The sequence below is a fragment of the Corvus moneduloides genome, chromosome 6 (assembly GCF_009650955.1).
Source record: "Corvus moneduloides isolate bCorMon1 chromosome 6, bCorMon1.pri, whole genome shotgun sequence".
NCBI classification, from domain to species: Eukaryota; Metazoa; Chordata; class Aves; order Passeriformes; family Corvidae; genus Corvus; species Corvus moneduloides.
Window position 1 is genome coordinate 27142975 of NC_045481.1, and position 23836 is coordinate 27166810.

Consider the following 23836-nt stretch of genomic DNA (forward strand, 5'->3'; position numbering starts at 1 on the left):
TGTCTTCATTCAATTTCATGACACTTTCCTTGGGGAAATCACAGAATCAGAAAAAAAAAACAAAAGACCAAAACCCACACAACATTGGAAGATATTGGGCCAAAAGCTCATTAATGACTCTAGTAAGCCTTGAAAAAGACCTACAGATTTATATTTCCATTAGAAGTGAAACATGAGGAGTCAGCAGGAGTGGAGTTAGATATGCACCAAGAACTAAGCAGCACGTGCGGCAAGATTCAGTGGCATGCCTGTAATAGGTGTGGCAGAGAAATAACTGGGAGAGGGAGAAAGTGCTAAGGTAGCTTCAAGAATAACCTGGTGCTGACATTTTGGAGGAACTCCAAAATATAATTTATCAGCATGCAATATCATCACTGGTAATAAAGCCCACTCACTGCTGCTGTGCTGCAGACCCTGCTCCTCCCAGTCTCTGCACAGGTCCCAAAGGAGCTTTGACAGCCTTCCTCCTCATCACTGCTGCAGGAATTATCTGACTGGGAGCCATTAAAGTACCATTATGCCTTGTTAGCTCCCTCACTCTTATTTTGAAATTTAAAACAAAAGCACTCTCAGAAGCTTAGATTTTAGGGGGTGGGGGGGAGTGTTAACCAAGTTTCCCATTCTGTGTTTCAATACGTTCTAGATTTGTTACTTAGATTCAACATCTGTGTCAAGTGAATGCTTAGGTATCAGTCTCCTTTCCCACCTTGTACATCTACTCCCATAATCTCTTCAGACAACAATGTTTTTCCTCACTTTAAAAAAGGATATTATTGGTATTGTATTACCACCCAAAAAGTGTAATACTCTGTGATTGATAACATTATTGCACTTTTCAGACTCTCAAGATGACAGAGTTGCTAACTGATTCGTAATTTTTTATCAAATGTCTGGTCATCTGCTCTATATTTACATCTTTATCAGCTAAGGGTCACTTCACAGAATTTTGAGGTTTATCACATTACCCATTTCATCCCATTTGAATCTAACTTTGATTCTGTGATGTCTTACAAGATCTCTTAGAAGAAGAAAGCAAGCTACCTTCTGCTTGTGGCCCAGCTGGCAGTTACGAACCATCAATCAGAAGAGGAAAACTTAAACAGTCTTACGGCACAGCTTGTATTTTCCTCACTTGCAGTAAAATGGTCTGAAAGGCTGGAATAAAGCACTGCATCCTGGCCCAGGAGATCACCACCTCTAAGTACTCAATACATCCACCATTTTTCTCATAAAGGGATTTGTTCTACCAAAAAGATTCTTTTCTCAGCTGCCTGCAGGGAGAAGTGAAATGCTGGACTTTCTTCCACTGGGCTGTCAGGATGTGTTACTCTGCTGATCAAGGATCTTCAAGTACCCAACACTAATCAGCCCAAGACAGGCTAATTATAATCCCTGAGGCCGCCTCCAGTCTAGGAAAATATTGCTAAAAAAAAATCCTATGAGCTTTGCCAAGCTGGCATTTTTCCTAGCTCCAAGTGGTATCAAATTTCACTTTCAGACTGCATAATTTTCAGGTTGGATATAGCTGGGGGAAATATCATTTAACAGGCTGAAGGTTTGTTGAGATTCTCTAAAACCTCTGCCTTCCCTGTGGTTCTCCCATACCAATGAAAGCACCTGACAAATATAAATATGTTACCTTCATACTTTTGCTTAAATAATGGCTGTCCATAGTCTGAATCTATTAAGGATTAGTTAAAATCATGAAATATTACTCAGATTAAAATAATCCATCAACAATTAACAGTCAGTAAGAACACAGAGAAATGCACAAATCAGTTTATAAACCATTCAATAAAGCTCAAGAAAACATGCTGTTGGAGCTTACATATGCCTAACACTAATTTTGAATGCTGAGTTTAGCAGACTAGCTTGTTTAATTTACATATTAAATACATCCCTAGATTTAATTTTTAACAATTCAAAAGGTGAATATAAGAATCAGAGCTACAAGCCACTATATAGGATTAAGTAAGACAAAACAGAAGTGGATTCTAAATTATACTGGGAGTCAGAAAAAATAGAGGTTAATTTGAGCGCTACTTTTTATCACGCATAAACTGCATTTCTTTCCATGTTCCTCTTCCCTGAACTCCTGGCACATTAATTGGAAATATGGATCCTTAGCTTGCTTGACACAGCTATTCTGGTTTCAAAAATAAATATTTATTAGACTGGAAAGAGCAATATCTCCATGACCCAGGGGACTGCCTAATTCAGAGCAGATGTTAGTCCCATGTATCTTACATCTCATTTTAATGCATATCCATCTGTCATTAGCTGTTTTGGGTTGTGTGCTCTCTGAACAAAACCTAGGCAAAAAAGTTTCATGAAGATCAACAGTTGGTGTTTTGATGAGTCTGCAGTGACTAAGACAGCATCTTACAGAATAATTCTTATCAATCTCTAATTTTGGAAAGGAGGCCTTGAAGATCATGCAAAAGCATGGCAGGTTTCCCTTTCACAAAAATCAGTAACTTCTTTTTAAGTAGAATGGCGTGCACATGTTGCCTCAAGCTTTACAGACCAGGTGGTGCTGCCTCTCTGTCTATATGAAAATCACTTAGACTCAGCCAGTAGAGATATTTGCCTGGTCTTTACAAATTTAAATGTAGAATTAAGCTGATATTTTCAGTTAAGCAGGCTCAATAGTTTGGCATACACTACTTAGAAATGTAATTTTGTGCTGCCAAAACCACTGAGCTTTAGATACATTTTGTAAATGTTCTACTGTGGAATCCTTTAGCTAAGACAGAAAATCCCCAAAGCTAGTTCCTTTCCTTTAGGTTTTTACATTGTATTTTCCAGCACCCACATCTCTTCCATTCAGCCATGTTCCCTTGCACCATTCTCTCTGGTATCTGCTACTGCCTTGCCTGTGTGGATAGCTATGTGTGTAAAGTTAAACTGTTAGTAGTGTCACCTAGCACATACACAGAGTGCTTGGCAAAGGAAGTCAATGTCATTGTGTCCATGCCACAGGTGACAATTAAGGGGCACAGGCATAGAGGCAATGTGAAAGGGGCATATTTAGTATCACAGCCAGAAGCAGTTTCCAGTCTCCTTGATTCAAGTATCACAGGACACTACCTTTCTTGTAGCTTATAACTTCTCTGAACAAGTTTTATCCTCTGTCCTCTTATACTAAAATTTAAACCCAAGAAGTCCTTATACTAGTTTCTGTACATTTTCATGACAAGCACAGGAGGAAGAACACCTAAGATCTTTACTCAAACAAATACTAATTTATTACCAGTATTCTACAGAACTCACCATTTATGGCCTCAAGATGCTGATAAACATTTCTTATGTTGCCTAACAAGAAGAGGAACAACAGAGATCTGAGGGGGATTTATCTCTCTTGATAAAAGTGACTTTACAAGTTACAGCAAAGAAAAGGGATCACATAGGTGGGATCAGCAAATGAAACCCAGCTTCCAATCCAATTCAAAATGACCTAACAACGTGGAGCAGAAGGAATAATTAAGAAGTTTTCAGTGTAATTCACAGAAATACAAAATCAAGTCTCTCCATTTACTTAAAAGTTTACTTTAAAAAGCTACAGCACTGCAAACAAGTGTGAAGCACTTCAGGGGTTAAAATTTTTTTCTTCTGAAAGAGCTAGCAGCATTACTGCTGATACACTGTCTGTTTACACGTCATGCACTGAGTGTTTAGATTCCACCTTCTCCAGATACAAAAAAACCTGCAAATCCCCTAATTATTTTCGAAGGTTATCTGTGCATAATAACATCAAAAAACTACTTGCTGCTCTTAATAACCTAATAAAATACTAGGATGAAATTTTGAGAAGGAACAAGACTAGATGGCATATTAAGGATCTATAGAATATACCCTGCATATTTTAATAGCTGACCCTTAAAATGGCAACTTACATATCTGCTGTGTCATTGCCTTAGCAACAGACTAGACATGCTGAAATCTGACAGATAGCAGGCTTTTCTAGCTGAAGCTGTGGGTTTTAAGGGGAGGATTTTTTAACAATCAAAATCTGATTTATTATTCTAACAAAATATGGTATGTTTTAGGAGACTAGCAGTGCAGCTTAAAGTACAAGAAGGACACACACTAGCTAGTACAGTCTTGGCCAGAGAATTAGCCTCTTCAGCAGGAAAAGCTTGTTTCTAAACATGATCTAACACACTTGAAAATTGTAAGCAGCCTGAAGTAGCTTCATGCAACCACTTTGAAAGATGTCCTTATCTGAAAACATTCTCAATGGACCGTAGTTATTCTATCAATAGCACTCAGCCCTGAAGTACAGTTTTTCATGACAAAAACTAAGTGCTGAGAAAAGTTTTTCATTAGTTTTTTCATTGCTAACTAGTATTTTGTTTTTCTTTAAGGCTCGTTTTGCAATATCAGCTGAAAAACAATTTTATACAGCCCTCAGGCTTGACAATATCAAGCTCCTTTTTTTTGTGTTCACTGTACATGTTCTATCCATCTCTCAAATAAATACCTGTCAAAAACTTATTTTTTATTTTTTTTATATATATAATTGAAGGGGAAAAAATGTAGTACAATCAACTGTTCAACAGCATTTGTTGGTGGGTTTGCTTACTTAACGTTGTACTATGTAATGCAAAAAAAGGCATCTGTCCTTACTTTGCAATTTTCTACCTAATGAGCATAATATTTCAGTTGGTAGGTATATTGTTCTCTTTTTTATCTATTTTGCAGACATATTTTGTTGCATTGATTGTCTTGGCAGAGAGTATTCCATCACAGCAATCTGTCAAGCAAAGGAGGAGCACTTATCTAGCCAATAAAGGAAATGCTGTTTTGAAACTTTCAAAACAGACGTAAGGTTTTGTTGTGCTGTGGGGTTTTTTTTTAAACCAAGAAGCTCCTTTCTGTTGCCAATTAAACGCATAAAGGTGCAGCTTTTTGTTTCATTATAGTCAATACAGTCAAGGTTTGTCTAAAACACTTTGTCAAGCACATACTCCTCTTTTGAAAACTACAATGTTCCCAAGCTTCTCGTGTTAATTTGAAGCCTAATTTATAGCAGGTAGCAACCATTTTTTTCCTTAAATCCCTTGAAAGTTCATGGATCTCCACCAAAAGCTCAGCTTTATCCAATAAAACCATGACCAATAAAAAACAGTCAAGCTCAGAAAACAAACACAGAAGTACAAACAGGAAAATACAAAGACAAGCAGAAGAAAGATTATATATTTTTAAGTTCTATACGAGCAACAGGAAAAATAGCTTTTTCTCCCAGGTCTGCCGGAGCAACTTGGGCATGTTACTTATCCTTTATAAGGAAATACTTAGGAAAAGTGAGAAAAACAATTATTCACCTCAATTTAAGGTGAAAATCAAGGCAATCTAATCAGAAAAGATTTGACTGTTTCTCAGATGTCTGTACAGCCCCTACCACTGTAAGGGTTCTATCTAAGCTTCAGCAGAGAGATCTGAACTGTTTTGTTGTTTTAAAACATAGTAATAACCCTGAAGTCCCGCAGGTTTTCTGTATCTAACCTTTCATGAACCACTTTTTAGAAACAGTCTACAAGAAATGTGACATTTTTCCAAGGGACTTAAATAAGAATGAGAACTTTATAGAAGAGAGCAACTACAGGCATACCAATCAGGAAGAGCAAGCTGGAAGGAGCAAGTAAGACATAGAGGACGTCAACACATGATGGAACTGAGAGGAGCTAAATACAACAAATACAATTCTAAGATAACCCACAAAGAGGAGTTATGGAGGTTACATGGGGTGCATTTTAAGACTGAAGTAGAGATTCAACCATGAGCTTTTAGACCAGAGAGAAAATGCTGCAAAAATCACACCCAAAAAAAGAGAAAAAAAACCTAAACCTGCATGTATTCAGATAAAAGCATTCTTCACTTTACCCACACACCAAGCTGGCAAAAAAAAATGATATTAATATTTGACAGCACATGAAGCAACTTCATGTCTGCATCCTAATCCTGAAACTGTGACAACATTGAATTTACAAGAGAATCAGTACAGGGCAACTCTTAACAGACAAAAAACATTTTAAAAAGTAATAGATATACAGCAAGACTGAAAGCAGAACTAATTACTGCAGTGGGTGCTTTCTCAGTTAAATGCTAGGAGTTCTTTTAGTACAACCTCATGCTAACAAAGGCTACCTTTCTATGTGTGTCAGCTCCCATAAGACACTGCACCATGGAGGCTGAGAAAAGTATTTTATAGAGCTATTTCCTCATTGAAATCACTATTATTTGAAAGACCCCTTTGCCAAAGAGAGAATGCTAAGTGCTTAGCATACTTGGGGTGTCTGAGAAAGTAACTGGACATGGAGCACCAGCAGTGCTGGGGCTGTTATTCCTGTGCCTGCTGCCAGGTGCTTCCCCTTCTCGGAGCCTTTCTACTGCCTCACCCTACAGAGCAGCTGGTCTCCCACAGAGCCAACTACTTGCTCTGGATGCCCTTAACAGTTCCAGAAGCCACAGGACTGCCAAAGGTAAGGAAGTGTCAATACAATTCACAGTGATCATTCTCCACCCTTAACTTTGAGGCTGATACTCTCCTCAGGACACAAATATTATCCCCCAGGCTGGAGGACACTCCACTTACATTTACAAGCTATCTCCGCTTCCAGGCACCTTAGAAGATATTCTTTACACAGCTGAGAGGAAGTCCCTCCTTGCCTGGCACCAGGACTCAACACTGGACAAGCAGGAGGCACCAGCATTCTGGCCAAGTCTGCCAGGGCAAGCCTGTATCTGACACATGCCATGAGAACTGAGAGTTCATGCAGAGCAGAGAGTATTCCTGGCTTGAAGCATCTTGTCTGAAAGTGCCAGACATTGTCAGCTACACGGAGCTGAATTTTTTGACCTTGGAGGGATGAGAAGCTGAGTCAGCCTTGCTGGGATTCAAAGCACTCAGGAGTCCAGATATTTGAAACCTGTCTTTCATGCACCAAACAGGAAGGGAAAAACAATCTGAATCATTTTTTAATTTATTCCCTGACTTTTTTCTTCAGAAACAAAGCTTTTCTGAAGACTTTTTAAAAATAAGAAAAATTTGCTTCAGAAAAACTCATTTTGATACTCAGAGGGATTTTTGGGATGACCCTTCTGATATTATACATACACATATATATGACCATACCAAACTAGTTGAAGGATTTATATTACACACTTTTAGTTTTTTTGATGGATATGAAGTGGGGATAGATAATTTTATTTTTAAATCTGCAGAAAATATAGGATATAAAACTGAGTATGAGAAAGACCGTACTCCATGGGTCTTTGTCCAAGAGCACCAACCAAACACCACACACGCCTGTGCAGCAAGCAAGGTACAGGTAGCCTGTAAGCACTGACAAAAAAGAAAATGGCCATAGTAACAGCCTGTTAGGCTTAGAATCATAGCTGAGGTCCGCCTTGCCCTGTGCCAAAGTCTCCACAGGCTGAGAAGCCCAAGACGGCAGCTGCTTTTTCAGGAGCATTCTGGATCATGAGAGTGATATCAGATATGATGCCCATCCATTGCTAATTCCACCCACTGTACGTCCTGTTCCCTCACTTATTTAGTCTCCTTTTGGCTCATCCAGCTCAGCTTTTCCACTGACTCCTTCCTTTCTGGTGGCAGGAAAGTCTTGGCCCAGTCTGGGTGACTCATTATAGTGGTAACATATACAACATATACAACTTTCTTTTTTCTGGAGCTAGAATCTGCTCTGATGAGTGTCTGTTTAAATCGAAAAGGAAAAGCAAAAGCCACCTTTACCCCCTGCAGTCCACAGAAATGTTAGTATTCAGACATAAATTAGTCACAAGATGATTTCTTGACGTCATCTTTTCATTCATGTACCATTAATTTTGTCCCAGTAACACCAGTATAGTATCTCATTACAAAATGTAAAGAAATTTCACTACAAAGCATGGGCCATGCTTACAGTACAAAATATAAATATACTATTTCAGCAAAGAAACGTGGTATCTTTTAATACAATTTTTTTTTTTTCTTTTAAAAGCAACTCTGGAACTTCAGACATTCTGCCCCTCCCTGAAGCTGGGAGCTTCAGGAAAAAAATCAAGCCGAGAATTTTGTCAATATTTTTTTCATGGCACAGCAGTGACTTTTACAGAAGGGTGCAAGTAGACTAGGACATGCCACGGGAATTTTTTTAATTATTTCTAATTCCTCAATTACTTTGAAGGAGGTATTTTACCAGTATTTTGGAAATGCCACCAATTCTAATCAGTACCTGAGCACTTCTGATAAAGAGAGCTCCTTTAACGAGACTTTCAAGGGATGAAAGCTTCACTCCAGATCTGCCAGGGGTGGGAGGCCCAGGACACCCACCCACTGTTCTACTGTAACGTGACCTACAAAAGATAAAGTTCAGAGAATAGGGTTCCCTCAACTCATCTTTAGAGAAGAAGGAAAACTTCCTTTCATTGAGGACATGCTCTGATCCCCTCTAGGTAGGCTTTGCATTGTTGTATGGTGAAAAAAAACCCTACAAAGTGTTAAAATTGTACCCACTTCCATTGCTGTGGTCAGGTTTTATCATCAGCTCCTACAGCTGCTTTGGGAAGAACAAAGCTTCTGTTTCTCTCTGCATTGAGTGCTAAGCTATGTAAGAACTACTTAATTGATGATATAATAAAACCCTTCAGAGCAAAGTAAAGATTAAACAGTAACATCCTTTCAGTTCACTAGTACACGCCCATCTCCAACTCCACGTCAGTATGATTCTGCATATACAGAAGAACTCTGGCCTTCAGATTAAATGTCTAAATTCAGCTACTTCAGGGAAGAATACATGTATTTACAAAACATATTTCCTTCAGTAATGGTGAATAAGGCCAGCTGTGGAACAAAGCTGAAAGCAACACAATTTTCACACTGTCAAATGCTGTCTCACTTGTACCAGTTATGAATCTGCCTCAACTACAAGCAAAATTGTATTATATCTTTAGTGTTTCTGCATTTGGTCATGCTCTGACTCAGACAATCAGGCATGCTCTTCATACTAAGGCTCTCTTCATCACTCCATACTTTTTTTTCCATATCCTCACATACAGATCTCAGTGCAACACTTGGGCCCATACAAAAATTAACAGGAAGTATTCTGTAATCAAAGTATTCAGCAGGAGTCAGAATCAGCCAAGATTACCAAGAATCAATTAGTGTCATCACAGCTCCATTATTAGCAGGTGTTTCCCAGGGCAAAAAATGGTATGAGAATTGTGAGGAATAGAGAGTAAAAGTGTTTAGAAACAACATGCTTTGTAATCTTACTAGTAGGGGAAAAAAAATAAAAATCTTCACTGGAGCCAGTCACCTCTCCAATAATACCATCAAAAGTTGTTCTTTTACACCCAGTATGTTTCCCCTAAGTTTTAACTTTAATCTGAGAAATTCTATTTGTAATCAAGTCACTTGAAAAATCTAAGAAAATACACTTATTATTATTATTATTATTATTGATGATGATAATAACAGCATAATATCTAAACCAGATATATCTTACATCCATGTCTTATTAACTGTTCTTCTATGATCCCTAAAGTTGGGAGTTGAAGGCATTGCTCACCAGCTCTCTTCACACCTCTGATTCTGACAGTAGGCAGACATCAGCTGTCCCACCCTACCCCCATCCTCCTGCTAACTCATCCCTTCCGAGTTTGCCTGATGGGAACACAGCAAGTGCAGGAGACCACTACTTTCATACTGCAAAATGCATCACAAATAAATAAAACAACATCAATCTAATATTAATTTACAGTCATTTGCTTTGTATTTTGCAGTAGGGAAAAAACACAACAGATGTACCCAAACCGTGCTGAAAAAAGCATATATGATTCTGTACAGACTGTCTAATTAAGGTATAAGAGCTCTGTTTCAGCTTATGCCAGACAAGCCATCACACACACCCCTATGAAGAGTAGTTGGATCTCATTATATTTATTACCTTATCAAATATAAGAGACTAAACCCCACAATAAATGTAGATATCACTACAAAATTAGTGGTTGTTTTTTTCTTGCTGCACGTTTGAAATATAAACTACATGGGGAGAACAGAGCCAGAGACCACTCCCTAATTCCTAGTGGACATATTGATCAGTTAAAATGACATGTGTCTGGTATTTTCTTTCATTCTAATAGCAAGCAGCTGAAAGACTGCATCTTTCAAACGTGCAAAATCAAATTAGTGTTGTTATATATCATCCAGCAAGATTAACTTGAAGTTAAGCAAAATAAACCTAGCCTCCAGAAGCAAGACCTTAATACAACATAAACAAATATTGGACCTTGTAAAGGATTACTAAATACTACAGACATGACTTTAACCAGCTTTCTAAATATAAAAGATGGGTGTTTTCTTCCCAAGATAGAGATGGAAGCCTTTTTAATTATTCCTATTATTTTATTCATAGCAAACCCTCTCAGAACACTTGAATGTTTGGCTACACCTTTTACTGCAGTTGCAGCAGAAAAAAAAGCTTGTTTTCTTTCCAGTAAAAGACCTAAAATTCACTAATTTCATATTACAATTTAAGAAACAGAGTCATAGAAAGTAAAACGGTAGAAGAGCTAAATGCTACCGTACTTTCAAAATATTTGGTTATTGTTTGACAATTACATCTGTGTTTTGCTTTTTTAAGAATACCAGTAGAAATAGGACAGTACTGAACCATGTTTAAAATCAATAATGTTCCAGTTCCTTGTTCAGCACTGGTTTGCAGAGTATTTTCTGTACTATCATGCTATGGAAGGCCAATGAAAGTAAATAGGTGATATTCGTGCTATTGAGATAAAATAGGTTCAAAGAGGAACTAAACGTAATAGGAATGCTTAAATGAAGAGACAGGGAAAGGAGTAAGCTATGTTTATGGCATTAGAATTGAAAACAGCTATTCTTTCCATTTAAGTAAATCAGACAGTAGCTACTTTAATTGGATTGTGAAATTTAAATATATTCTCTTCGAATACTTAGGCTGTTATCACAAATGCAAAGGCAAGTCTAAACATTCAGACTGAATGCATTTTCTGTAGGCCTTTGTCTTAGCCTGTCTGCCTGAAAAATAATATTAAGCATGCAGCATCTTTCTTCAAAATGATTTCTACAAGGCAAAACCCACACACTTACATTAGGAAAACCTTATAAAACAGGAAAAAATAGAGCTGCAATTAAGAACAGCACAATATTTTGCAACTTACCATGTCCTGTTCAAATCATCCTCTTTTGATGTTTACGGCACATCTGTAAGATGCAATACTAGGAGGTGCCTTGTGTGACCTGCTGCATGATGCTGTGACATCAGTTCAGATGATGCAGCTCATTATGGGAAAGACTGCTGTTGCTATGGCAACTGAGATGTGATACGAATCCTTACTGCATTTCCAGGGGAGTCCGAGACAATACGGAAGCCCTTTAAAGAAACAGACAAAATGCAAACAGGCTTTTAAAGTACGGTGCCACAGATTTTAGAGTCCATGTTAGTACATGCCTGTTGTTAAGGAATATTTTAAACAAATTATTCCCACATGGTGATACAGAACTGAGATGTATGACCCATAAATTATTTCTATATTTAAAATTTAATATCATGTATGTCAATTTAAGAACAAATTTTATAAGTCAAATTTGGTTATCATGTAAGGGAACCTTACTTAAAATAAACAGTCAGTAGCATGATTTTAACACTAAAGCTCTAAAGACAGTAGTTATTGAATAGTATTTTAAGAAATATATATTTTCACACTGCCCCACCCTGCTCCTACATCCAATCTGTCACTTACAAGAAAAATCTTGTTGCTAGGGGAAAACAATTGATACTTCAAAATGAGCAGATTTCATACTGTTGAATGAATGACAATGAGTTCAAAAAAAATTGCAGGGGGGTGGCTTTTTATTCAGGAGAGGGTAAAGAAGTTTCTAGCCAACCAAGTAAAAATCTCCTTATCATTTTTCAGCTGTAGGACAAACTGCACTGCCCTCTGCATGCTGAGTAGCCTGGCTTTCATCTGCCCATCAGATAGACAGATGAGTGAAGATTTTGATAGCTGTGGGCAAGCAGCTGCTAGTGCCCAGTGGGCCCCACTGCTGCCTCCAGGTAGAGCAGGAAGGCCGGCAAAGCAGAGAGCCCCTCCCCATAACCTAAGTGAAGGCCTGGGGCTGGAGGCTGAGCCTGTAGATGTTACCTTCTGCACCAGGAACCTGCTCACATCCTCTGTTCAGAGCAGTGATGAGAGAAGCAAAGGCTGTGCAAACAAGTACTGGAAGGAGCTGCCTGGAAATTAAAATTCACAACTAAAGAACCACCAGCACATTTTTGGCCACTTGCCAGTTCTATTTGGATGAGAAAAGTTTCTGGCAAAAACTGCTTTCCCTAGCCGTGAAAATCCCTTTCTACATGGTAGGAAAGAAAGTAGACAAAAGGCTGGACCCTATGCGCTTGATATGCTGAAACCCAGAGTAAAACAAATGCCCAACTTGAACCAAGAATTCCCAACACCCTGAAGATGTCCACTAATGTCCAATATGCATGTCACTAAAACCCTTCATTCCAATAAAATTCTGCCTGTAAGTAAAAACTTTGATTATTGATTTCAGAATAAACCATAGGAAATAATTACACTCTCTTAGCTACCACCCAGCTTTGAAAGAAAGTAGAGAGACCTTGATACCTTTTGATTAATGGATTAAATACAAAGTCTCTCCATAAATCTAGAAATGCCATAGGCTTTCTAACTAGTGCTGCCTTGACATTGCATGGTCTCATTTTTGACAGTTTCTCTCTTCTAGTATTAATCCTATGTCATTCCAAACAATACAATAAAGCTCTCAAACGGAGTCAGTATCAAATCCAGTCTAGTGATCCATAATGAAGCATTACTCACAAAAGAGCTATAGCTCTAGATTTTTGAATGTTTCAAACTTTCTGAGGTCTCTGAGGATGTAATTCCCAATTTAGCAGGGGACGACACAATTGAAACATGATTTGTGTTGGATTGACAGGAAAACCAAGGTATGTCATTGTAAGTTAGCAAAGTTTATGGTGTGCTGAATGCCATCCTGTGCAAATAATGAGTTCCCGAAACTTTCCTTAAAGGAGCTATTTCTATTTTGTTAATGATTATTTGATATAATTTCTACTACCTTTATTGCTATGGAAATGGAGTTGAAAAGAGGCAGTGAGCTGTTATTTTTCTTAGGAAAATGAGGAGATTCAGAAACATCAGTATGGCAAGCCAAGAGTCATAATCTAGTTGATACAAGGGCTCTGCCTCATGCCCATCATCTTGGCCTTTGTTCCCAAACACAGGGAAGTGAAACTGGTGGGGTGGACACATCAGGTAAGCACACCCTGGGCCAGCCTCACCACGGTGGGGGACCAGTGCCTGACAGACATCCTGCTCCAGGCTCCTGCTCCAGACTCTCCAGAGGGCATCTTGGCTGCATGTGACCTTCAGGTAAACTTCTCTGGCAGGGGTGAAGTAGCAGCATGGCTAACACGGACACAGAGGAGCATGGAGAGGGAGCGAGGTCAGGCAAGAACAGGGGAAATATCAGGCCATTTTTTACAAAGACTTCTGCCTACCTACTGCTAACTACAGGCTGCATGAGTTTGTTTATTCACATATACAAATGATAAGTTGAAGACAAAATTATAGTGTTTTTCCTGACTTTTGACCATTTGGTATTTTTAAAATATCAGTCTGTTTTTTATTTTTCCCAGAAATTATTTCTCATGAGCCAAGGCACATGTCAGATTGGGTGCAAGACAGCTACAACAGGAATGTCCCAGGCAGAGTGTAAACTAAGGATTTGTTGCACAGGTCTAATGGTACTATAGTGGCTTTACATGGATGACTGCAACCACGAGATGCTAAAGGAATTTCTACCTTATGAATACAAAAGGTAGCACCCACAAACTTTGTAACCTCCTAATTAAATCTGCAGGTCTAGAGGAAGAGAGACGGACCTAGCTGCTTTGGTTCTTTTTTTTAATAAGGAAAGAAAAAATGAAGCTTTTTTTACTCACCCAACCCAGGACTGATGTATCTTCAAGATTTAAGCTTTAAAATTGCTTTCTGTTCTTTACAGTTCAGTGGAACAGGAGGTGCAGACAGGGAGCCCAATCTACTCTATCACTACACAAATACCTTGATCATTTTGAAGTATCACAAGTAGGTTTCTGAGCCAAAAGCACAGGGTTTGACTATAACTTTTTCCTATCAAAATAGAAATATTTTATCCTACTTTCAATTATAGCAGCTGAGGTTAATGATAGGCATAAATTACTAGTTTAAAATTCTTATTTTAATTACATTCTGCCTCTCTAAGCCATGCTGTGTCTTTCCTTTTCCCTACATTGGGACCCCCACAGTTGTTTTGAAAGGATTTACACTCACCTGAAAAGGAAGAAGGGTTTCATCTACCAGCTGCCATTGTTTTCATCTTGATCGGTTTATGCGCACAACTAACATTTACAAAATCCACGGGGTTTTCAGTAAGCAAGTCTTTGCCATTCAAGTAGTCATGGCCTTAACTTTAAAAAGCTTTATTTCCCCTCAGTAAGATCAGTAATAAGCCAGAGGCCTTGACATGATTTTAGTTTCCACTTAAGTATTTTCAAGAAAATGAATTAGGAGTAAGCTCACAAACACAGCTAAAAAAGTAAAATGTTAATGCAGACCTTTTCTCTGTATAATCCAGCTGTTTTCTTCTCTGTTGTTTCCCCCTTGGAATGAAGGAAAGCAATTGCTTGCTTTTTGCCAGCTACCCTACCCAAACAGCCAAGAGAGAAAGGGGAAGTATGGTGAAGGACCAAAGGAAATGAGAATTGCGTATTCTGAATTACCTGTCAAATAAGCCAGAAACAGGTTTTAAATTAAAAATAAAATGCATAAAAAGCAAAATCACAATTTACTAAATGCTAATGCACATCAGCAATCTGTGACAACACAACAAGAGAAACCTTGATCCTCATTCAAGGTTTTGTAATCCACTTCACGAACCTGTGTCCCAGATCTTGCATGGAGTGCCTTAATTAAACAGCTGTATATACCTGGGTTTCTGTTCCACTGTTGATTTTGTCAGAAGGAAAGAGCAGGGCATACACATTGATGGCAAATCTGTCCCGTTTCTCTGGTGTATTAATGGAAATGGAAAGGGATATTAATCAAGGTCTTACTGAGTCTATTGTATTGAATCCATCAACTGAATGTTATATTGTAAACATGAGAGTTATACACAGTCTTCCTAGCCTAAACTCATTAAACATCTATGTCTACCTACATTGCTGGGTAGGGAATATTTTCCATCCTGTCACTGAGGTCATCTGAGCCTCTGTTCCTACAGTAAAGGAGACTAAGCATGGGAGCTGCTGTTTTGGTGCAAAACTGCATCTCATATGAAGTAGAAAAAGTGGTAATGCTCCCACAACTGCACAACTCAAAGACACTAGTCAGAACCATACATCAGTTCAAGTTTGGAGACTCCATTTGTACTAAATCATTATGTAGAGAAGGCCCTGGTTACATGATGAACACATTCACACTTGTTACTACAGCCTGAAGGGAATCTGGGTCACTGGTTTCCTATCTGCATCTGAATCTCAAGAGGGCCATGAGATTAAAAGGCTGAAAACTCAGTTTCCTAAGTGGGACTGCCTTGCCTCATTCATTTCTTAGAAGATTAATAAATTAGTAACTAGTCACACATTTTTCTTCTTCTTTCCTGATAAAATGAATGCATCTAATGCTAATATCCAACAATCAGTCTCATCAGAAACAGCTTCACAAATTATTTTTTTAAATGTCAAGAACACAAAGACAGTAGTAACTCTATAACTGGAAAAATCACCCACATTCTACATCCATATGGTAGAATAAAATCTTTCCATTCCAGCATAAACCTTATTTAGACACGACTCAATGTATTGTGTCAGGAAGTAAGGCAATATCCTCATTCCCAACACACTGAAAGATTACAGCAGGGATTTGAGTAATGGGACGCTTCCGTCAGCCACCAGTGAGCTGAGATCCTTGGGTGGAGAAACACATAAGCTCCAGGTGTTTTGGCCTAGCTCTGGACCAAATGCTGTGTTGTTATAGCACTCCGGGGCATACAATATTGTGATATTAGTGGATTTGTTTTTATTCGGTCTTGTGCCTTCAACCACCCAAGAAGTATATTATTAACACAATAAGAAAATGTCCTAGAAGGTCTTCTGCTTATTAAAATAATGTTTAAATGAAAAAAAAAATTGGCTTGAGATTTTTCTCCTTATGTTCTTAAATGCAACCTATATGCAATATAAGGCCCACTCAGTTCTATTAATAAAACTTAAGCTTTCCCAGATCAAGTTGTAAATCTTGCCTCCAAAATTTCTGCCTACTCCATCCTTTAGTAGAATAGGCAGCACCAGAAGTCTTGGTTTTGCCTCTGTTACAGCCAAATCTGTTGACTAACACACCTCATTGTGTGCACCTTTCCGTATTTTCTGAACTTGTTTCTCATGTTTCTTCTCCACTTATACCGGTCTTAATCAAAGCTGAGACTTGATCATTTCATGTCTCAAAAACTGCAAAATCCTTCTCTCCAAACACCAAAGATCAGTTTTATCCTTCTCCATTCAGGCTATTACCAATAAGTTCATCTTTCTGGCTTATTTTACAGTAAGCTTTAAATCCCTAAGCATTAAATGAAACATAATTAATTCTATTTTTACTTCAAACACTCTAGAAAACTCTGCATATTTTCATCTTCCTGTTCTACAGAATTGACTACTTTTTGCTCTGCCAGTAACTTTCCAGCCTATCCATCCTACAAGCACTTCATTTTCCACTTCCTCCTGCCAACAAGAAAAATGCCCACCAAAAAAAAAAAAAATTCTTCACACTCATAAAACATTGTATTAATATTGCTTTGCACAGTTCTAATCTGATTTATAAACAAATAGGAAAATAACAGCCTGACTACCATCACTGATTGACTTCCATGCTATTCTAGACCAATATGTCCTAAACATCCTATTTTTCTTCCTCCACCTCAGGCCCCTCCACACAACCTGTGATATTCCTCCCGCTTCCTTCACATGTTCACTGTGTGTAGCACTTCAGGAGCGACAGGCTAATGGCATAAATTTAGGGAGCACAGAGACTTAAAATTCTATAGGAAAAGATGAATCATAATTTTGGCTTCATGCTGCTGGATTTACAGGTATTTTCTCTGGAACTGGCTGGTTTAAAGTTAGCTGAGCATTCTAGTATTAGTTTAAAACTTTAATTTAGCTTAAAGATAAGTCATCTACTGTACATATACCCACAGAGTTTAAACACACCATGGTTCCCCACACTAGTTAAAGCAGGGATCTATTTCCAGGATCTGAAGGCAAGTCATTTAACAAAAACAAACAAATAAACAAAAGAAAAAAATTATCTTGTCTGGATAGAGCCAATGACTTTAAGAGCTTCTATTTACAACACAGCTGCTTTAATTTTTCATCATTTCTTTTTAAAAACACAGTTCAACTTTCAGTGGATCCAAATCAGTACTTAAGCACAGTGGGATGGCAAAAAAGTCTGGCTATTAGTGTGATGGAATACCGAATTATAAGTTTAAAAAAAAAAAAGAAAAACCACAGTGGGGAGAACGCAGCAAGAAATACCAGAAAACTTCTGATCTTCCTTGGCAAGGCACTAAACCCCACTATATAGAGGAAACACTGGCAGAAAACAACTCATTATATTTTTAAGAAGTAAAATTTATATGCCAGTTTGACAGTCCTGAAGAACGACAACTTAAGAATATAGCACAGAGTCCACCAGCACATTACAAGCCCTACTTGGCATATTACCACTTCAATTTAATTAGTTTGTATGGTAGACACTTCTATAAGGAGAATAAAAAAATTCACATTCCAATCATTAATCTATTTGCTGAAATTACCCAGATGTTGGGACTTACTAAATTATGCAAGGAGGCAAAACATTATTAAAAAAGTAAATAAAAAGCTGTGGCTCCTGATTTATTTCATCTTGGCTGTTGGTATCAAATAACAACCAATGTCATTTACTAACAAGCAAAGAGAGTGGACACTAAGGTGAATATAGAGAGGCAGTGATACAAATAGTGCCTCAGCTCTCATGAGCAGAGGGTATTTGTCCAACACCCAAAAGATAGTTAAAGCCCATTCTGATATGAGGATGTTTGTAATATAAAATGTAGTCTAAAAGTAATTATCTCTGTCTCCAGTTAGAGTCCATACAAGTATTTTGGGCTGTAGAGACAATAAAAACAGTTGAGCATATAACATTACCACCCCTAGCATCGCATAGATGTAATGTCCCAGCAAATACAGGGGTACTGCAGATCACATTGCTCTGAAAATGAGTTTTTTAGGTGGAGATGGCACACTGAGCCCCAGATCTGCCCCTCCCTTGCCTGCCTATATGAAACCAGTGTCCATATTACAAAAACAACAACAACAACAACAAATCCCAACAAAAACAAGACAGAAGCAGCTTTTCACACCTGGGCCCCTCCCAGCCTCTCCTTTCCCTCAGTTCCCACACCCTTTGTGGTGTCTCAGCCAGCAGGTGCTAAATCTGGTCATCAAGACTGTACAGGAGGCAGGGAGCTTCTTGCAGCTCTTGCAGTTTCAACAGGGCCTCATAATGTAAAGTTTGACCCTGGAGCATAGGTTGAGTAGACTTCTTGCTAGAGAGTGGCTGCAGGTTCTCACATAGAATGAGTTTGGTTACCCACAGGAAACGTTCTGACTGGGCTGTGCCTGGTTTTACCAGAATTTCCTTCAAAGTGGTGAAGCTGTTTGAGAAGAAAAGGCCAAAGCTGTGCCAGGGAAAAAGGGCTGAACAGCCCTCTGGTTTTTAAGTGTGTTTTCTTTATAAAAGTAGGGAGCTGGGCATGTTCACAGGACAATGCATATCAACTTACAACAAATCTCAGTCACAGAGCAAATTTACCCATCCTCTCAGATGGCCAGTCAGCCAACTAATATGTATTTAAAACAAAGTGAGGGACTGAAATCTTAATCAAACAGGGTTGAAATCTGAAAACCTGGGTGCAGAGTGCCTACTGCCACTTGGGCAGACCCTCTCTCCAGGGCCAGGTGTGCTAGCAGTGTTCAGCAGCAACACTTGATCCTACCACAGCACTATGGCCCCAGTAGAACCAAAACACTGAGAAGCAGAATTGTCCTCATGACACATTGAATGCCACGTCCCCCCAGACACAGAAGAAATGCCAGGGAAATGTCAAGCCACCCAGGTGTTTTTCAAAAGTCAGACTAAATCCAGATTAGTTGATCCTCCTGCATGAGTTTAAACTAGCTTTCTGGTTCAAAGCAGGAGCGTGTTTTCAAAACAACTCTCAATCATCCACATTTATTGTACTTGCATTCCAACCACTGAGCAGTCTCCAAGGACATCGACAGCATTCCTTTCTCAATCTAAACCAGAAGATGAACTTCATGAGGGCACCCAGTACACTCCAACTTCTAAGAGGTATTTAATCCTGGGAACTAGACATGGTTTAGTCTGTAGTGACTCCCTGCAATGTTTCTAGCACAGGCCTTCTGTCCCCAGAGCCTGCTGTTTCGTTCCTAAGCTCTTCTCTCACTGAGTAGGCAGGGCTTGCTTGGGGCAGCACTGGCATTGAAGCAAGGTTTTGTCACCAGGCTGACCTTCTGGGGTCCCTGCCATGCACCTTCCCTGTTAACAGCTCCAGGAACAGCTGGCTATGAACCAGTATTATTAGCTGCTGAATTAAAACAACTCTATAGCCTCAAAATCTGACTTCTCCCTGAAGACGGCACAGCTGCATTCACTCAACAAAGTATCTGATCTAATCAATCCTAGTAGAATTCTGCATCATTGCCTCTTTCCCTTGTGCTCTTACAGCAAAACTACGTTTTCCCCTCCTCCTCCTCTTCCAGGCTCTCTTTATGCTACAGCCATCTCACCACATCTCTTCTTTGCCTTCATCCTTCCCTAACAAATTACCTGTATCACTCAAGCCCCATGTGCTCTTTGTCTTCAAAATCTCTCAAGACCACAATTCACATATGTTGGTAGAACTTATCAGAAGTTACTGGCCACAGCCTCCAAAGGCTGAGTTGTCAGAGTTCTCACTTGGTCTGCTTGTGCCTCAGCAGTCCTTGGTGTATCAGGGCTGACACTGCCTCATGCGCCCATAATCCCTACAGCTGTCAAGCCGGGCCTTTGCCTGCCAGGACCAGGCATCTGTGCTTTGAATGGTAGATAGAAAAGAAGTCTTACTATTGCAAGACTTGATTCCACAGTTTTCCATTAAAAAAATTATAAAAGGCAGCTGCCCTGATTCAGTTGTTCACTTTCCACCAAAAAATAAAGATGAATCTTAATCCTTCCTTCCTAGTCCCTTAACTTTCAGCAGTGCAGCTCCACACCTTCCCTCACACTAATGAAATTTGTCAGATAATTTCATCAGCCCATTTAACTCACTAGTTCAGCAGAAAATGATCCAATTTTTGCTAGGTTTGTATCCTGCCAAATTAGTAAAATAAATTGACTGACTGAGGTTCAACAGTTGAGTCTGTGGCACTCCCACCTTTAGGAAAAGTATGCTGATAGATGGTTTCACCTCTCCCTCCAAACTGCATATTTCTCTGGCATATTTCTTCTGGGCTTGGTGAGGCGGGGTTCATACCTCAGAGAGTGCTTGATGCTGGATCAGGGCTGGCAATGACAGAAGACAGCCTGACATTTTCTTCAGTGCTGTTACATAACACTTGTGTGTATTGGTCCTTTTATGTCCTTGTCCTCCCCATCACCTGAGGGACTTATATCTCCTGTTGACCTCCCTATCCTCTGTGTCCTTCTTTTCATACTGTGCTTATGTTGGATTTGCCTTTTTCATGGGCTTTGTGAAATACTTGTCTACCCTCACTATGGTATACAAACAGAGATATATTTGTTCAACTCAGAGACACTATCTCATTTTCTATGTAAGGTAGTTCAGCTTTATTTGAATGTTGTTCCTCCATCCTGCTTTATTCTCATTCTGTGGACAGCCGTAGGCTATCATTCATTGTATGAATTCAAGGGACAGAATGATTAAATTTACTTATGAAGCTTTCTATACTTCTTACTGGGTACCTGAAAACTTCACAAAACCAAATTCCTTCATGCTCACAAAATCCCTATAATGGAAGAGGTTTTAATCATGCTTTCAGGAAGATAAACAAAGGCACACAAAGATTGAAAATAAGAGTGTGACAAATACTGTGTGTCTGACCTGAGATTTGACTTTTCAAGAGCACATGGCTTCCTACAGCATGTTTTCTATTCAAAGCCCAGCTGCTGTTGATTTCAGTTTCAGCCATGAGCAGTTGGCAAGCCAGTTCCTTGGTTTCAAGTTAGGATCAAGAAAACAAATACCAATGTGACAAAAGTTTAGCCTAAACAAACTGGTCAACATTCTATAGCAGCTTTTTAGTAGAAGCAGAAACACAGGCAAGGACCATTCTGAACTTGATGACCTAATCTGTACTTGCTGCATGCTTTCAACTTTTGCTACAGAGGAATGATGGATACTACAGAAATCTTCTCCTGTCTTTTTTTGCTTTCATTCATTTATCACAGATCCTTCCCAGGCGGGCATTTTGAGGGGAGCAAATAACAGACGAGTATTATAATTACAGACCATATTAGAAAGCATTCACACAAAAGGACTGGTTAAATGTTAATTCTAGTGTTGTCTGTCTTAGCCAAGGCAAGCAGCCAGATCCTAACAGGGACCTATAAAACAGGTTTTTTGAACAACACATGTAATTTTTTGTGGTTTATCCTACATAAGGTAAATTCATATCCATATTTCTAATTTACCTTAAAACAAAAGTTCTATGTTATGTGCAATGTAGGTTTAATGCAGGTCCATGCATAGGAGCTACAAACCAAGGTCAAAGAGCAGACTCAGCAGACACAGTCTGGCCATCAAGTGAAGCTAAATTTTGATGATGTGAAATAGGCAGAGGGCTGATTTACAGTATAAGTGACTTTTCTTTAGTAATCTTTGGATTACCAATATATAATAAATCAGAATACATTTTCATATGAAGAATATTGGGTTATCATAAATAGAACTGCTGGCTTCCAGAAAACGGAATAATTCATCATTTTTATAATGTGTGGTTAGCTAATACATAACTGGCTATCTCAATACCTTGAAAATCATAAATCTATGCAGAGTTTGTGTTTCTGCTTAAAGCTTTCAGTTCTGAATGTGCATTTACCAGACAAGATAATTATCAGCTTTTGATTAAAAACAAAATCTAGATATTACATGACTCCTGGAAATTTCCATTAAATAAATTGGTTTGCTGTCTGGTTTAAGTTGCTTACCATTCTCTGTACAAATCAATCTTCTAGTTAGTAAGAATATATACTTTAATATATTGAGACATAAAAGAATAGAAATAAGTTATATATTTGGATTTTTACAACAGGAATACTTGAAAGGCAAACAAAACAAAAAGACAGCCTAACCTAAAATTTTCTGCATCTGCCTCTTCATTATAATGATCTAAAAACTAAAAGTGACATTAATGATCTAAAAGACCAGAAGTGCCATTTTACTTGTACATTGTTCCTCCAAAGGCCAGAATTCACGTCAACAAAGGAAAACAAATGCCTGTGTTCCTCTTCAACAGTCAGCAAAATGACCACAGGCTTTAAACCCTACGCAGTGCTTTTGCCTTACAACTTTAGGGCACATCCCTGTCCATAGACACAGCTACAGATTTAATCCGCTTAGTCATCATTTAATGACTCAGTTACTGCTATCTTTTGGCATCTGACCTTGATGGCTTTAGACTGAAACAAAAGCCATTTTTTGTTGACTGTCACTTTGCTTGCATGGCTCTCTGCATTCCTCTGCTTTCTCACAAGTGTAAATTGTTTGCTTCAGTTTCAGTTTCTTCCTAACACAACACGACCACACCAATCTCTTCTCATTTCCATCTCCAAACCAGTTTAAGGCACAAAACTTCCTCATCCTTAAAACCCCTCCAGAACAGATAGCTCACTAGCACTCATTTGTTTGGCAAAGATCCTCATAAGCTCTGAAGAACTTTTTCACAATTTTAAAGAAATCTCATTTTAAGACTCCCTTATTTTTTTTTCTAGGCATTGTGCAGGTCATCAGGCAAAGGTATCAAGGTACCAGCAGCCCTTCAAGCTGATCAGTACTAGAAGTGAAGATGGAAAAGGACATATTCTCATTAGGCCAACTTTACAAAGCTGGAACATTAGTCTTTCTTTATAAACATAAGCAAATAATTTCAAAGATATGCACAAGCTAGAAAAAAAAGCTTTCAAAAAAAAACCCCTTAGCTCAATGTATGAGAGGAAAATTGAGCTGGTACTTAAAAGCAGACAAGGGTGAAGGAGAGAAGCAATACAGCGATTCTCTCTGATAGGAAAGAGAAAAGTGAATATGATATATGGGACAAGAGGGAATAGCATGGCATGGAATAAAAATATAACATCAAATTAATATAACTTCAGAGTAGCACATGACACCTATTTCAAAAAGTCATGATCAAGAGTTTTTCTGTAACTTACAAAAACTCTATCCTTACAGGAGAAACAATCCCACCATAACTGGATCAATTTCGGAAACATCCTATATAGACAGCTTCTTTAAAAGAAGCTATATGGGGAATCTAAGAGCTAAACATTTGCAGACAGACTAGAGACTGGCTACTTGAAGACACCACTTTATAGGCACAGAAAAAGTACATCATCAATCAAAAACACTATCCATGTGGATTTCCAATAG

The 23836-nt window shown here is 38.5% G+C and overlaps 1 protein-coding gene across 4 annotated transcripts in view; it reads right to left on the reverse strand.

Annotated features, from left to right (window-relative positions):
* AKAP6 (A-kinase anchoring protein 6) overlaps window positions 1–11330 on the reverse strand; it is a 274206-nt gene extending 262876 nt beyond the window's left edge. For 3 of the 4 annotated variants that reach the window (XM_032113046.1, XM_032113047.1, XM_032113044.1), the window contains exon 1: window positions 11206–11330. The gene's annotated coding sequence lies outside the window, so the exon portion shown is untranslated. The remainder of the gene's footprint in view (window positions 1–11205) is intronic. The other variant, XM_032113048.1, reaches the window with a different exon arrangement.
* Between the last annotated feature and the right edge of the window lie 12506 nt (window positions 11331–23836).